This window comes from Hyperolius riggenbachi, chromosome 3 (assembly GCF_040937935.1).
Source record: "Hyperolius riggenbachi isolate aHypRig1 chromosome 3, aHypRig1.pri, whole genome shotgun sequence".
NCBI lineage: Eukaryota > Metazoa > Chordata > Amphibia > Anura > Hyperoliidae > Hyperolius > Hyperolius riggenbachi.
Window position 1 is genome coordinate 334,522,389 of NC_090648.1, and position 11,873 is coordinate 334,534,261.

The following is an 11,873-nucleotide window of genomic DNA, read 5'->3' on the forward strand; positions in this document are numbered from 1 at the left end:
AGATTGCCCTGTATTTGGCTCCATCCATCTTCCCATCATCTCTGACCATCTTCCCTGTCCCTGCTGAAGAGAAGCACCCCCAGAAAGGTGCACTCTATTTAGTCATTAGCACTTATCAGGCAATGTCTATGGGCAACTGACTGCACTCAGACCAAAGGGGGCTGAATAATTACGCACACCCCATTATGCAGTTATTTATTTGTAAAAAAAAAATTGGAATCATGTACGATTTTCGTTCCACTTCTCACGCGTACACTACTTTGTATTGGTCTTTCACGTGGAATTCCAATGAAATTGATTCATGTTTGTGGCGGTAATATGACAAAATTTGGAAAACTTCAAGGGGGCTGAATACTTTAGCAAACCACTGTATAGTGCCATAAACATTCCTGGCTAGGAAAAAAAAAAAGCCATACATTTAAAGGCACGTACACACGCCATACTGTAGCGAACGCCCGCTGGGCGGACGTACTGCCGACAGTAGCACGTGTGTACACTCTGTCGGCAGACTGATAAGACTGTTTCTGACAGATCCGCTGTTGGAGATGAGGGAGGGAGGGAGGAAACTAGCAAAGCAGTTATTCTGTCTATAAACTTACTAAACTCCGGAATTATGTCTGCTCTCTACTTTAAACACCTGGCACTCCTCACAGCAGCTTGTATGTCTATCATACATAGGACTGGATCATGAGGTGACAGCAGATGCTGACTGTCGTCACAAACCAGAAAGTAAAGGAGATTCAGGCAGCAGAGCAAAGCAGGGTGGTTGTGCTTTGGACCAGGAGAGATGATTTACTTTGACATGTGACCACTTATCTCTCCAAGTTCTGCTACCCTTCTGATTTTATTGCCCAAAGCCATGGCCTTTGTGGCCTTCCAAGAAATTCGGTTTTGCTAAAACTCCCCACTCTTTTCTTATTACCGGTACCTCCCGAGCAAGTGTGGTTATAATCTACACTATGACTGCAAAGGGTCTTGTCCCTGTCCCACTTCTACCAGAACGTGTGGGCAGTTCAGCCCTCTCCACAATAGCAAATTGTGACCAGTATAAAAAATTCCTTCTTCCTCCATACTGCCACAATGCAGACACGGGCCATCCATGGATCTGCACAGTGCAGGCATGCTTATACATAGATGGGAATACGGCAGCACAAGCCTATTTAACAAGCCCTTGTCAAATAGGTCCAGTGGGTCTCAGTGTTGGAACGGTGAGTTTGAGGGGGACAAGTAAAGCCTCTGGATTATTTTTGATGCACTGAAGGATTTAACTTATTAGAGAAATTGAATAGAGAAAAAATTCAATCTTTACAACCTTTCTTTCCCTTTGTTCTAAAAACAGGATGAAAGCAACTGTTTTGAGCTACTAGATGATTTGGATCAAACTGAGATTGAGAACTTTTAATGCTTCATGCACACTTGCAAATGTTGTTTGAAGCAATGAGTAGACATTTTTTTGGGTGGCAGTTTTGGAATAATATGGTAGCTATAATATTATTATACCCTGGCTCCCTGCTGAGCACCCTATTGTGTTCTACTGAGAGGTAAGGAGTAGCACACCTAATCGCCTTCCACAGCAGAAACAAAAGGCAATATTATGGTGTTTCTTTTTACCATATCCTTTGTTACTTATATATTTATAAATAGTAGTTGCCTTTTATGTTTATTACTAAGTATTTAAAATTATTTTCTTTTTTTTACTTAAAGAGGAACTCCAGTGAAAATAATTTAATATAAAAAGGTGCTTAATTTTTACAATAATTATGTATAAATGATTTAGTCAGAGTTTGCTCATTGTAAAATCTTTCCTCTCCCAGATTCACATTCTGACATGTATTACATGGTGACATTGTTACTGTGGGCAGATTATGTAGCTGTTCTGGCTTTAACAGACAGCTATAAACAGCCATTTCCTGTGTGTGTCATTGTTACATTGTGGCAGTTTGCCCAGAGTACCGTAGGGTACCAGAGCCTCTTGTGGGAGGGGTTTCAGCACAAAATCAGTCATACAGCGCCCCCTGATGGTCTGTTTGTAAAAATCATTATATTTTTCATGTAAAAGTGGGTATCAGCTACTGATTGGGATAAAGTTCAATTCTTGGTCGGAGTTTCTCTTTAAATTGGTCCACTTATTCTGCTGATCAGCCTGTGATAAGGGTGGGAATGCTAGTTGAAAGTATGGATAGTGGCTCTGTATACTCTCTGTTCCATCTGAGCTAAAAACATCAAGGTACCCACAATTAAAGAGACACTGAATCGAGAATAAATCTCGCTTCAGTGCTTATATTCAGCAGGGGCATGTGTGCCCCTGCTAAAACGCCGCTATCCTGCGGCTAAATTGGGGTCCCTTCACCCCCAAACCCACCCCTGCAAAATCAACGACCAATTTGGTCGTATATTTTGCTGCCCTTGCGGCAGGGCTAACGGCTGCAGCCCTGCCTCTCAGCACGTCTATCAGACGCGCATCGCCGCCTCTCCCCCGCCCCTCAGTGAAGGAAGACAGAGGGGCGGGGGAGAGGCGGAGATACGCGCTGACAGACACGCGTGAGGCAAGGCTGCGGCGGTTAGCCCTGCCTTTATGCGGAAGAGGGGATGCGCTGCACGGAGGGGGATTTGGGGGTGAAGGGACCCCCGTTTAGCTGCGGTTTAGCAGGGGCACGCATGCCCCTGCTATCTATGAGGTCTGAAGCCAGATTTATTCTCGCTTCAGACTCTCTTTAAACTGGCAAGGCTTGGAAATGATGGCATCTGTCATATGTTATACATCTTGTTTTCTCATTTACCAAGAAAAAAAAAAGCCATACATTTAAAGTGTACCTGAACTGTTGTACAGGACAGAAGGAAACCAGCAAAATACACCTTGTATGTATTTAGATTGTTTAGCCTGTGTAATTCACCCTCATCTGTGTCTAATTACAAGTTATAATTTGATCTCTCTCACGTCATGACTGCCATGGCAGAGATGGCAGATAATGTTCATTTGAAATCACAGGATGTTAACAATATGTCTGCTTCCATGAAAGCAGAAACAGCACAGGTTTATTTTAGGATTTGAATCAGCTGTAACAAATAAATGTTTTTTGTTTACAGGTTATTATGCCGTTGCATATCTTTTAGAGCAAAGCAGAAGTTCTGGGTTCAGGTCCACTTTAAGACCGCAGGGTTAGATAAGAACAAATACAGCTCAGCACTGGAGTCCTTCTAACAGCTGGAGAGGAGGGCAATGTATAGCTATGATTACAAACCTGCCACCCAAAAAAGGACTATGGATCCACTTTTTAGAGTGACTTTGGAGGAATATGGTTGTAATAAAATTTTCCTAACTGGTCCTCTTTTCTGGGTCATGTTTGGTTGATATCTTTGGATGTAGAGCAAAAACAGCAAGCACATTCGCAAGGCGGCCAGTTTTGCATCTGCATGCAACAATTCTCATCTATCCGCCCTTACGTCGATCATATCCGCTTCGCCGCTCACCTGTCCCATCCCCCCATTCACTCCATCTATTCATCCCGGAGGCCAGCAGAAGCATGGGGCTCTCCATAGGCTGCATCAGGTCAATTCTTTTTAGCAACAGGGAGAATTCTTATTGGTCCAGCATAAACCAATGAGAATTATCTCTGTTGCTGAGGATTCCCATTGGTCTTATGCAGCCCAATGGAGATCCCTATGCTAAGACTCACCATCAGGCTGTGTAGGAGTGATAGAGCAGCAGGACACATATTACATCAAAGCGTCAATTAACCTAGTGAGAACAGACTTTCATTGGACACATTTGGGCACAAATTGTGCCAAGTTGGGACTTTGGTCATTCTGCGGCACACAGATCCTATTTTTAACATAGGATCTGCTTCCTGTGTTTAAGCTTTTAAACTTTTTAGGCAAGTGTGAACTGTCCCTTAATATTAGGTGTCACTACACTAAGACGTTACAGGCGCACGTTAGTGCAGCCTGTAACGCTCCTCCAACGCACAGCAATGTAACACAAGTGGGCTGTTCACACTGCCCACGTTGCGTTACATGTAACGCTGCACATTCTTCCGAAAGTGCAGCATACTATAGCGTTACAGCGGCTTAAGCCACGTTAGACTGCTTGCACATGCTCAGTCATGTTGGGGAGGAGCGGAGAGCGGCCAGCCACATGGCTAATTATTATTCACTGCACTTTGTGACGTGCAGCGTTTACTTCCTGGTGCGGCCGCTCTGTGCGGCGATTGGCCGGCAGGACCACGTGATGCCGCATGCGTCCAAGAGTGCACATCACGGACACCAGAGTGAGCTGCACAACGCGGCTCACTCTGACGTCCTCATCGAAGAGCACCAGACCTTGCGTTAGGTGCACGTTATGCGACCTTAACGTAGCACCTAACGCAACGTCTTGGTGTGCAAGTAGCCTAAATGGTGGAGGTGATTTCTACTTGTACTTTTCCTACTGCAACTTTAATTGGATACTTAAAGTGAACCTTAAGTCAAACCAAAAAACGAGTTTTAGTCACCTGAGGCTTCCAATAGCCCCCTGCAGCTGTCCGGTACCCTCACCATATCCCTCAGATCCTCCTGTCCCCGCCGGCAGCCACTTCCGGTTTCGCCGTCAGGCAGTGAACGTGATTCTTCGCGTTCCCAGCCTCAATATCGCCCTCTATGCTGCTAGAGGGCGATATTGTAATTGGGAACGTGAAGAATCACTCGCGTTCACTGCCTGTCGGCTCCTGACGGCGAAACCGGAAGTGGCTGCCGGCAGGGTCAGGAGGATCGGAGGGACACGGCGAGGGCACCAGACAGCTGCAGGGGGCTATTGAAAGCTCCAGGTGAGTAAAACTTTTTTTTTTTTGACTTTAGGATCACTTTTAAGTAACTCAGAGCTGAAATTATTAAAAAGATCTATACATACCTGGGGCTTCCTCCAGCCCCATCCACTTGTATCGCTCCCACGCCACAGTCTTCTGCTGCCTGCAGCTTCAGGAACCATGTCCCATCACTTACGTAAGTCGGCTCCAGTCTACCCAGGAGAAGTGCGCGCTCTACGTATCTCTGCAGCGGCTGCTGGATACGCAGAGCACACTTCTGCGTAGACTGGAGCAGAGTGACGTGACCTGGTTCTCGAAGCTGGAGGCACACAAGACGCTTCTGAGAGCTAGAAACTGCGCCACCTGTGGTTCTCCCTGGAAAAAAAAGAGTTTAGATCCCAAATGGATGAGGAGTTAGGAAGCAGCCCCCCTCCCAGGCAAGTATTGCCTAAAGCTTAACTGTCGGGCATAAGATCAAATCTTTATTTTTATCTGGTAAACAAGTAATAAGGATGCTAACCAGGCAATCCAAAAGTTAAAAATCACTCTTTTTGTTGATATATGATCATTCCCTAGTTTACATTCTGTACAAAGGAAGTTGCAAGACATGCTGGGCTGTCTTTTTTTCTTCTTTACTTTCCTCTCAGACTTAAAGCGGATCTGAGATGAAAACCTAACTATAACAAGTGACTTGTCTATATATCTTATCTAAAGTTTAAATAGTTTACACAGCAAATCTAGCTGCAGCTTTAATAGAAAATGATTATTTCTTCCTGTGATACAATGACAGCAGCCATGTAGTTTGTAAACATTACACAGAGGCAGGCTTGTCTGCATCTTGAGCACTCAGCCTGTAAAAAAACCTAATCCCCCCTCCTCCCTTCTGAAATCAATGGCTAGTAACACCTCATCCTGCCCAGACTTAGCTCCCATGAGCCCTTGTTACTGCCAAGGCTCTCTGAAAACCTGTGGGCAACGCTTGTTTAGTTTATAGGGAATTGGAGTATTAAAACAAAAAACTATTTGGCTTGAGGAATGCCCTATAAACAATAGGAAAGGAACACAATTATGCAATGAGTAAAAGTTCACCTCGGATCCACTTTAATTAATGCAGCCTGATTGGCTAAAACCCCTTTCCCCCGTTTTCCCCTGCCACACCTCTGGCCAATATTTCTCATGCTGAGACAATGCACTTTCCATTGCAGAGCTAAGTCGGGGTGCCTGAAGATTGGGAGAAGGGCAGGCAATGCATGCACAATCAGGCAAAGGAGAGTAAGAGAGGAAATTACATCAGGATTGGCTTCAAAATAGACAGTTAAAATGGAGAATCCCAAGGCTTTTTTTTTTTTTTTTACTGTAGAAAAATCACTAAAATCAAAATGTGGACAGTACAATATATATATTATGTAAGTAGAGCAAGTATTTATCTACTTAAATATGTGTTCTTTTTTCTGAGATAGGGGGGCTAGCAATTCATAAAGCACTTTTCTCCCATCAGACTCAAAGTGCTTGGGAGCTGCACAGTTGGCCACTCTGGATCTTGCCCAAGGGCTCCTCACTTTTTCTGCTGAAATTCCTTTCAAGTTGTATACTGATCTTTCTAGTTCATAGACTCGTATTCAATTTGACATGATGAAATTGGATTACTGGGGATCCAGGTAAGGTTAGGGTCCTTTCACACTGCAGCATTTGCATTGCTAAAGAATTCTGCATGGCAACTTGCTGCCTCTACAATTCTACGGGCCTGTTTGTATCTCTCCCTTGTAGAGGACCGCATTATTAGAACTCACTACATGCAGGCTTTGTATTAACATTTATTTCAAGCCACCATTGCAGTTCACATACATCACAGTGCATGCATTATGCACAGTGCTAATCCAGCCAAAGTATGGAAAATCCAGATCAGTGGCTGCAGTGAACCAGTACAGGCGCTTAAACTTAAAACACATTTTTCTACTTGAACAGCACTCCAAACATATCCTTCCATTAAGTATAAAATGATTAGTAATTTTTATTCACAGTATAATGATATTTTTATTCTCTGTGTAAGTACGCAGACAGAAGCCATGTATTAGCTAATTGCACACGAAATTTTCTTTGCCCTAATAATAGCTGTGATAATTTCACATGACTTTTTTTTTTTTAAACAGCGAGACTGGAAGGTGTGGGGATTAAGTAATACAGCACAACCAGAGGCCAAAACATTTAGTATAATGCTGGGAATACACGGCTCAATTTTGCTGCTCGATTTTACAGGCAATTCTCTTATCTTCCGCTCGTTTTTCATATCTTTTTTCATTGTGCTAAATCAGAAATCGAGCGGTGAAACAATCAGGCCGGAGATCAGACAAGTCGGAAATTATCTATCAAGCCATCTAAATGGCTCAAAAACAGACCATGTATTCCCAGCATAAGGGTGGGAATATGCTTCGGGCATTTTATGCATTGGTTTTTTTTTTTTCAATAAAGTGCCTACAATTCCTCTCATTACTACATGCCACCCAGGGCCGGGCCAAGGCATAGGCTGGAGAGGCTCCAGCCACAGGGCGCAGTGTAGGAGGTGGCGCACAATTCATTCAGCTGTCATTCCAAATTGTGTATGAAGCTGAAAGAAATAAGAAAAGGGGATACATAGCAGTGATTGCATGCCAGATAACTAGATATTGAGGTGTTGGGGAGGTTGTGGGCTCAATCAGTGTGTGACAGCTGGGGTGGGAGGGATGGAGGGGCGCACTTTGGTTTCTCAGCCTTGGGTGCTGGAGGACCTTGTCCCTGCTCTGATGCCACCTTTCAAACTACAGTCCTGCAAAACATCTGGCAACCTAGATTGTGAAAGTATTTCTTATTTCAAGGCAGAAAATGGGTTAAACTGATTACATAGATGGCAGATACTGAAAGAGCAGCATCAGTAGTAATTTGTGTTCTGTAGCGGTAATTTGCATAGCTTTATGTAGCACAATGACTATACTTACAGTCTAGAACAGACCATCTGTTACCTAATTCACATTAGTATATTACAGTATCTCAATTTCCCCCAGTGTGTTAGCTCTGTGAAAATTCAACAGGAATAGTTGCAGGCTTTGTGGCACATTGGGATGCCTCTCACCACCAAAACAAATGGTTGATGCTACAAAAGTGGGGGCAGAGAGATGCAACAATGTGGGCAGTGGTAGCCAATGCATTCTGGCAACTGTGCTGAAGGTTGAAGTGGAGCTCAGATGAGGGGATACTCCACTGTACTTAACACTGATCATGCAAAAGATGGTACTGACTGTACAGTCAGTAGACTACATGAAGCAACATTTAGTTAACTTACATTCAGTGTCATTATAAAGGTCCCTCTAACAACAATGCAGTTGAGTACTTGAGAAGTGATGCCTTTGCAATACTGGTCCATATAAACATGCACTTTAGGAAGGTCCTGTTGTGTTGTATGATATATTAAGTAACATTGCCAAGTTGTGCTGTGTTGAATATAGTAATTGTGCACCCTGTATGTTATAGCCTATTTCATTCACTGCCAGGAAATTTTAAGTGTAGTAAAGATAATGGAAGAAAAATTAGAGATTCTAACACATGCTCAGCCCTACTGGTGAATACAGTAGTAACCATGAAGTATAGGCATGACATAAAAATGAGGATGCAGTTATTTTGCTTTGAAATTAATTTAAAGGGAAAAAATAAATATCACATTTTGGAGTCTAAATTCACCCTCTCTCGTCAATTTAGCCTCCTTGCTCCTGAAATACAAGCAAGATTTTTAAATTAGCCAGTAAAAGGTATATTTTACTTTCCCTTACAAACCTTTGACAGCTAAGACAGCAAAAAACATATTTCTCCGCTATTGCGTTGAAATCTTATACCTGTCTACAAACTAACAAATAATCACAGCTTGCTGTGGAAGCAGTTGCATAGCCCAAAGCGCCATCAGAAAGTATGGCATATATACACAAATGGAGTGGAAGGGAGGGAGGGGGAAAAAAAAATTAAAATGAGTGATTTATGCATGCATGTACACACAGTGATCTACTTTCAACTAACACTCGTTAGATTAGCAGTAGATAGATCATCAGATAGATTTGATCTGATGTGTTTAGGAACATTTTTTACTAGGAACAGATTTCCAATAGATTTTAGTATGAAATCTATTGAAAATCGATCTGATGGCATTTTTTGCCATCAGATTTCCATTAGGTCCAATGCAAAATGATAAGCAATCTCAACAGATCAATCTAGAGATTTTCCAGCATATCAGATCGATTGAAATCGATATCCGCCGCAAATTGACTGGCCGGTCAATTGATTTGCAATTGATCGATCGGCCGCTGATCGGCTCAGTGTATGGAACCCTTTAGTCCACACAAAACTGATTTAATCAGCTGTACAAGGACAATCAGCAGTCACCAGCTGGCATCTCACATCTCCAGGGTACTTCCAATTGAGATACCTGGTACATACCATGTACTTTCCCATCAGGCGGGTCCAATTGATCATTTCAGACAAGTCCTATCTGATTTATGATAATTTCTGATGGATTTTGTATAGAAGTGAATGGAAAATCATTAGAAAAATGATCAGAAATCAGATCGGACCGGTCTGAAATAATCAATTAGACCCCTCTGATGGAAAATTGCACGGTGTGTAGCATTCTCCGCATTTTAAAAAGCCTTCCAACAGTAACAGTGTAAACCCCATATATCAGCTATGCCACTGACAAAGCTTATCTCTTGTCTTTAATAACATCTCTGATCTGTTGCTAGTGATATCACCATGGTGATAAGGCATGTAGTAAACGTATTTCTTCTGTCTAAAGGTGCATACACACATCAGACTATAGTCTTTGGAAAATGAAAGATCACAGACCTATCTTACCACCCTTCATGTAGTATGAGAGCCATACTCTACACAGTCTTTTCTATGGAGCTGAACTCCATAGAAAACAGAAAAAAATCTTTGCAAGATGCTGCACACACAGATGCTGTACAGACACAAAAGATCAGTATCTGCAAAAGATCTGTTCCTGCCAAAAACCCATTCCTGCAAATTGCAATGATAGTCTATGAGATCTGCAGATCATCATACACACATGATTTAACTGACATTCATCTGCAGATCAGATCCACCAGGATGGATTTTCAGATCTGCAGATGATTGCTTGATCTGCAGATGAATGTCAGTTAAATCATGTGTGCATGATGATCTGCAGATCTCATAGACTATCATTGCAATCTGCAGGAATGGATTTTTGGCAGATATTGATCTTTTGCGTCTGTACAGCATCTGTGTGTGCAGCATCTTGCAAAGATTTTTTTCTGATGTGGAGTTCAGCTCCATAGAAAAGACTGTGTAGAGTATGGCTCTCATACTACATGAAGGGTGGCAAGATTGGTCTGTGATCTTTCATTTTCCAAAGACTATAGTCTGATGTGTGTATGCACCTTTAGTTAAGGAGAGATCTCTTAAGGTAGCCATACACTGGTCGATTTGCCATCAGATCGACCAACAGACAGATCCCTCTCTGATCGAATCTGATCAGAAAGGGAGCGTATGGCTGCCTTTACTGCAAACCGATTGTGAATCGATTTCAGCTTGAAACCGATTCACAATCTGCTGAGCTGCTGCTGCAGTCTGTCCCCTCCCCCCCTGGCATACATTACCTGATGCTGGCTCCCGGGCGTGATGTCCCCATCGTGTGGCACCTCCGGCATCCGCATATAACTTACGCTATCACACCAGTGACAGCGGAAGTTCAAACAGAGCACCCTCTAGTTGTACTTCCGCTGTCACTGGCATGACAGCGGACGTTATACGAGGATGCCGGAGGTGCCATGACGGGAGCAGTGACAGACGGGATGCCCAGGAGCCAGCCTCAGGTAATGTATACATGCGTCGAAATGTCCCGAATCGTACGCCGCAAGCAACGCTCTCCCTACCCGCAGGCGATCGACAGTAATTTCCCGCACGGCACGATCAACAGACCGCTTGATATCAGGAGGAAATCAATCGGTCCGGTGCGTTTAGCGCAAACTATTTGACAGCAGATTCGATCCCAGTGATCGAATCTGCTGTCGATCGGCGGGAAATCGGGCCAGTGTATGGTCAGCTTAATGCTGGGAATACACAATGATATTTTTCAGTTGATTTACTGTACAATCTTATTTCAGATCAATTTTCTTATCTTTTCTTATCAATTTCCATTCACTATGAGAAATCGATCAGAAAAACTATCGAAAATAAGATAGGACATGTCAGAAATTATCCATCGAACAATCTATGTGCTGAAAAAAAAAAAACAAAAAAAAACTTATGGTGTATTCCCAGCATTAAACATTTCAATCCTTAAACTACAGAATTCTAAAGTTAAAGACAGACTGTCAATTAACTACATCTGAAAACTACAGAGAGGGTAACTTAAGGACAGAAATGATAAGATAACTCACTGCAAAAACGTATCTCTACACCTTAATAAGGCAAGTAAGGTAAAAGTGGCCATACACTTCTAGATTTACCCATCAGATTTCTGTCAGATGCCTGTGAAGTTGAATCTGACAGGAATCTGATGTATGCCACACACTAGGAACAGATTTCCAATAGATTTCAGAATTAAATCTATTGAAAAAATTGATCTAAATGCATTATTGCACCATTAGAACCAATGCAACTCTATGGGCCATCGATCTGCTGCCAGCAACAGATCGACCTAGATTTTTCCATCCTGTCAGCTCAAATCAATCAAAATTGATCGAAATCGTGAAAGTATCGATTTCTGATCGATTGATTCTATAGAATCAATCACTGAAATCGACCAGTGTATGAGCCCCTTAAAGAGACACTGAAGCGAGACTAAATCTCGCTTCAGGTCTTATATATAGCAGGGGCACGTGTGCCCCTGCTAAAACGCCGCTATCCCGCGGCTTAACGGGGGTCCCTTCACCCCCAACCCACCCCCCGCAAACCTGGGTCGGAAAAAGGTCGCTGGAGCTGAGCTTCCTGGAGGCAGGGCTAACGGCTGCAGCCCTGCCTCCAGTCGCGTCTATCAGACGCGCATCGCCGCCTCTCCCCCGCCCCTCTCAGTGAAGGAAGACTGAGAGG